The sequence below is a fragment of the Oreochromis aureus genome, linkage group 19 (genome assembly GCF_013358895.1).
Source record: "Oreochromis aureus strain Israel breed Guangdong linkage group 19, ZZ_aureus, whole genome shotgun sequence".
NCBI classification, from domain to species: domain Eukaryota; kingdom Metazoa; phylum Chordata; class Actinopteri; order Cichliformes; family Cichlidae; genus Oreochromis; species Oreochromis aureus.
Window position 1 is genome coordinate 1,932,993 of NC_052960.1, and position 5,510 is coordinate 1,938,502.

The following is a 5,510-nucleotide window of genomic DNA, read 5'->3' on the forward strand; positions in this document are numbered from 1 at the left end:
TGAAATTAAGATCTAATCATTAACCAACCTGGTTAAAAATATAAGCAAAAATATTCAGTTGAAAAAGCTACAATAAAACTGACCCAAGTGTTTTCAGGGAACTTTGAACATCTTTTGGATTGGATTAAAGTCAGCCTCTTGCATCTATTACATAAGAACATTGTTTACCTAGCGGCTCAGAAACCATTCCCAGATAATGAGGATCAAGCTGAAAAGATGACTGTGCTACAAAGGCCATCAGCTGTTCCAGACTGTCACCTGGTCTAAACTGATCCAAGCCGTGCATAAACTGAAACAGATTCATCTGCAGTACACAAATATTATTATCAGAGATGATTTATTGCTTTGTGATCCAACGTTACCTGACCGTAGTGATGAACGCAGCATGGAAACTGATGATTGAAACTGACGAGTAGGAAAAAGATGCCCTTTTGTGTGAAACTGAGTCTGAAAGTGAACATCCTGCGATGAACAAAATCCAGAGGAACTACATCCAGAGGAACCAGAAAGTGATTTGAACAATGGAGGTTTTGCTCTAGAAAGTTGTCTGCAACCTGTAGACATTTCAGAGGAGATTCTCTGTTGTGTGGCTCCTGCAGAAAGAAACAATACTGTTTAGTTTTTTCAGAACTTCTCATTTGGAAGTCATGGCATTTCCTGTGCAGTTTGTCAGTGTGACAGATTTATTGTCACAGGCTGTGACTGTACCAGAAGAATCGAGGTCTTACACATTTATGCCAATGGAATCCCATAACACAGACACTCTTAAGAAGCTTGATTCAACCATTATAATCCTCAATGCAGATGATTTCCAGAAACGTACAGGCAGAATGGAACGAAGAGACAAACCATTTACAGGTGGGCGAAATGACACCTGACACCCTGAATGTTGCTGAAGGAGCTCGAGTGAAGCTGTGACACACTAAACTGTTTTGTCAATGGTGCTTTGATAAAGGTAGTGAGATCTGAAAATAATGGACACATAATTAAACTGGGGCTCAGAATGGACAGCCGGCAGTCTGTGAGAAACAACCGCAGTGCTAATGCAACATCTGATTTGCACAGCAGAGAAGACTCTGAAGTTTAAAGGGGTGGTACGCAGACAGGGATTTGCCTGCACAATTGTGCCGAACACACAGAAAGCTGTAGCTTCAATGAAGAACATTTTGAACCAGCTATGGCTTATGTTGCTCTCAGCAGGGTGACGTCTGTCAGTGGACTGCATTTACAGGACTTGGACGAGAATTTACGCCAATCTCGCTCCAAACCATGCGCTGAGGAAATGATGCCTCTTCTTCAGGTCAGAGAAACAGCCAGCAGACCTAACACTCTTCCATCACAATACAGAGGGTTTGCCATCTCACATCAGTGACATCAAGAGTCATCATGAAGTGTGTTCAGCAGATGTTTTGTCTCACAGGGTCTCACCTCCAAGGCTCCTTTGTTGCAGACTACAACATGTTCAGATGCAACAGACGTGTGTCCTACACAAACTTTCCTCACATGGCCAGCAGAAGTGGTGGTGGAGTTGCTGTGTGAGGAATCATTGTCAGGTTGTGAACAGACTTCCAGACTACAGTTTGACACATTCATGCAAAACCTGGAAAGACTGAAAGTCTAAATAATGGACTGTCACTTGATAATTGTGTGTGGAGATTTTAATGACAACCAGTTACAGAGTGGAAGAAAACAGATTCTGGAGCAGTTTCAGTCTAGAGGATATTCACAGCTGATCACTTCTGCCACTACAGACAAGAACATCCTGCTTGACTTCATTTTTATTTCTCAGCCACAGCAAAGTCTCCATTCAGGTGTCCTGAGAACATATTACAGTTACTCTGTATTCTGTGTCCTGTCCTCGAGCCAATCATGAAGCCGTCTGCTGAGTTTCAAAACAATTACAGATCATGTTTGTTACAGAGTTTACAGTTTGTATGGTGTGAAAAGTTTTTCATCGATAATGGAAGGATTCCCTGCTCTGTCTGTAAGAAGACAGCATTTCGGTCTAAGGCTCTCCTCAGCTCTTCCCAGGAGGGTGGCACGGATGCCCCTCTGATGGTCCTCCTTGGGTTCTCGTACTCTGGGGCCTGGATCTCGTCCATGCCTGCTTCATGCCCTGGGGGACGGGGCTATGGCTCCCCACACTCCCTAGCAGATCGTTACATGGAGAAACCTTTTGAATACATGTGCACTGATCCACACAGGTGTGCACACAGCTGTTCAGACACAAACTACACCTTGGCTGCTACCTCAAAGCACATTGTGCACTGTCAGTCATGCGTGCTGCACAATAACATTTAATATTTGGCATCTACTGTTATTTATTGTTAGCTAGTTTTTTACTGATGGTGTTATGTTTATTATGTTGCTCTCTCTTTTGTTTTTTCTCATGTTGGTTTTCTTTTCTCGACAGGTGATCCAGTTTTTTCTTCTTCCCTTTCCCTCCCTCTTTCTTTCCGCCTTTCTCCCTTTCCTATCCCCCAGTCTGTCCCATCTGTAACAACCGAAAATGAAATGTTGTAGTGATGATGATGATGGCCAATCAAATGGACTAATAAGGCCATGATGATCCAGTTGGTGAAGTAAATCCACCAGGCATCTTTTTTGGCCTTCTGATGGCTAAAGATCCAAATGGGACAGGCAAAAAAAGCCCTGTCATCCTCAGAGCAGAGACTGGTATGATTCTTTATCTTTGATTTGAAAACAAAATACAGTGCTTTTAATCCATTCCCTGTTTATTTCACAAATGATTTCCCACTCAAGTGTTTGAACTTGTTGGCACTTTTTGAAATTTAATTCACATTACGGGTGACAAGTCTGTTGTTCTACTCTGTCTCTGTGCAGGTATTGCTGTCTTCTGAGTTCTTCAGTTTCCCAACTGAGACATTCAAACCTCATCACAGAGCTCATGTCCATCCACACCATCATGTGGGTGAGAGATTGTTATGTGGCCTGCAGCACCTATGAGGTATGTCAATATTGTTCATTTGTAGTTTTTAGGCCTTAACACCAATAAAATATTGCTTTGGGTTTTTTATTTTTTTATTTCTTTTTGTTTTGTTGTTTTTTCAGAACACATTCGTGCCTGTATTTCAGCTTCTTATGATCTACACAAGTGGCCAGAGTGTCAGTGTTTGATCGCTCTCACAGAACCTGACTTCAGTCACCTCACTCCAGGAAGACAGAGGGCTGCAAGGTGTGTGTGTGTGTGTGTGTGTGTGTGTGTGTGTGTGTGTGTGTGTGTGTGTGGTCTAGAACTATAGCAAGCTATAGTTATACAGTTCATACAAACACACAGCTCTAAATCTTGATCATGTGATTATTAAATATCTATTGAACCATTTCATGTATTTTTATAGAAGGTACACAACCTCAAAATGTGAAAGTGTTTAAGAGGAGAAATAATGAAAGCTCAAAGTGTGTTTGTATGAATCCTTAGTATCGGGTGTAGAATAGGTGTAACAGTGGTTTTTCACATCTGTGCTTACACTGCTCTAATAAATAGGAAATGGGTCACACATATAAAGTCTGTTTGAAGATGAACCTGTGGTTATCAGAGTGTGGTTAAGAAAGCCTTCAAAAGTTCATGACAGTCACATCCAGTGACATGTGCTTCTGTTTATCATTTCATATGAGGTCACACAGCTGAGTTCAACCATAACATTCATGCACTTCTATTTGTGCTTCAGACTCTATCCAATCCTTTAAATCAAGATTGAAAGCATACTTATTTAACCTGGCTTAGGGTCGGGAGACCAGTTAATACCCATTTTAAACTTTTATTATTTTTATTTTATTATAAATTTTCCTGCTGTTTTTTTATCTTCTTAGTAGATATTTTGTATTTCTGACCTTCCTCCTGTATTGAGGCTTGATACCTATTTTACTTAACTTCTCCGGTCTATAGTGCCTCCATTCTGTCTGTGCTAGTGCCCAATCTGTACTTTTGTTGTCTCTTTGTATTACTGTAAAGCACTTTGGTGTGCCTTTGGGTTTTTAAATGTGCTATATAAATAAAATTGTATTGTAATGTTAGTGAGTCTACTGTGTTGCTATCCCACCTACTTTTTGAGATTCGCCTCTCATGATGGTCTGATTCTGACTGTCCACCTCACTCTTGCCAGTGGCGTGATGAGTAAACAAGTGCATCTTCAGCCCCAAAGCCGTGGGTTTGATTCCACTGTGGGTACTTTAAAAAAAAAAAAAAAAAACTAATTAAGTGCCTTTCATAGCATTTCAATCTATAGTGTTACATCAGATTTTAGAGGCCTCCTGCTCTTAGAACGGCTGCTCATCTCATTGAAACACAGCTTGCCCCAGCGAGCTAAATCAGCGAACACACTTGGTCTATTTATTTCAATGGGGCAAAAAAATTGCATAAAAAGCTTAATATTTCAAAAAGTATAAAGGTTATGAGCACCAAGGCATTAGCAGAAAGCATGGCTATGGTTAAGATTCAAATGTGTCAAGAAATCAGAGCAAGCGTGAGCAGGGAAGACATGTGGAAGCAGCCATGAGCCATGAGATCACCCCGGTCTCAGGACAGCTGCTCATCTCAGTGAGCCAAACTGGTTTTTATCCAAAAGAAAGATGAGAGAAAAAATGTGCAGGATGCAGAAGAAGCTGAACAATCTGCTGAAAAGAAGTCAAGGAGCTGCACTGTCATAAAAGCTTTGCAGAATTGTGATAAATTAGCAGAAATATTGACCAAGAAAAACAGTGAGCTGAAAAAAGCTGCAAAAGCTGAAGCTAAATGGTGAGAAATTGACTACTGTCTGCTAAAAAGAGGTGAAGAAGCTCCACTTTTTCCTGAAAACAGGTAAATAAGCTGAACTTTCCGCTGAAAAGGGGTGCCGTGTTCGCAGACAGTTCAAACTGACGGAACTTCAGCTTGTGCAGTTTTTTTTCAGCTGTTTTGCAAATGTATTACAATTCGGCAAAGTCTTTATGTTTTCAGCAACTTTTTCAGCAATATGGACTTCAGCTTCTGCACCTCTTCAGCAGAAACTTCAACTTCTAAACCTGTGTTCAGCATAAAGTTCAGCTTCTATCTATCTAATTAACTGATCAGCAGCTGCAATGTTCCCTCTAAGCTGCATGCGTGTGCAAAAATCTGCGATGCGCACAAAAAAAAAAACTAACCTGAATTGAAATTAAAATTAAATCTTTAACAATTCTGTTTTGCAGTGTTAGTCAGTAAGTAACTGGCTGCTCCTGTATGGGATCAGAACGATGCCACCTTATCCCATAGTCCAGCCAATGATGCGATTCACATTCGTATATACGCAGCTAATCAACGTGGTTGACAGGCTATGACAGCGTCCTTATGTGCCGACACCGGTGTTTTAGCGAGCAAAGCGGCGTGGCTGATGTGGAGTGAAGCCACGTTAATGACAACGTGTCCAACCATTGGAGATGTGAGCAGGACAGACGGAACAATTGACGGAAAAAGTGTGGACTTTATACCAGTTTTTAAATTATGTTGATAGGCCACGTAAAACCAGAGTTAA

General features: G+C 41.0%; 1 long non-coding RNA gene across 1 annotated transcript; it reads left to right on the top strand.

Annotated features, from left to right (window-relative positions):
* Window positions 1-2,508: 2,508 nt before the first annotated feature.
* On the top strand, window positions 2,509-3,763 carry LOC120434717. Its single transcript, XR_005609303.1, has 3 exons — window positions 2,509-2,676; window positions 2,845-2,968; window positions 3,073-3,763. It is a non-coding gene; the product is annotated as an uncharacterized LOC120434717 (long non-coding RNA).
* The last annotated feature ends 1,747 nt before the right edge of the window (window positions 3,764-5,510 follow it).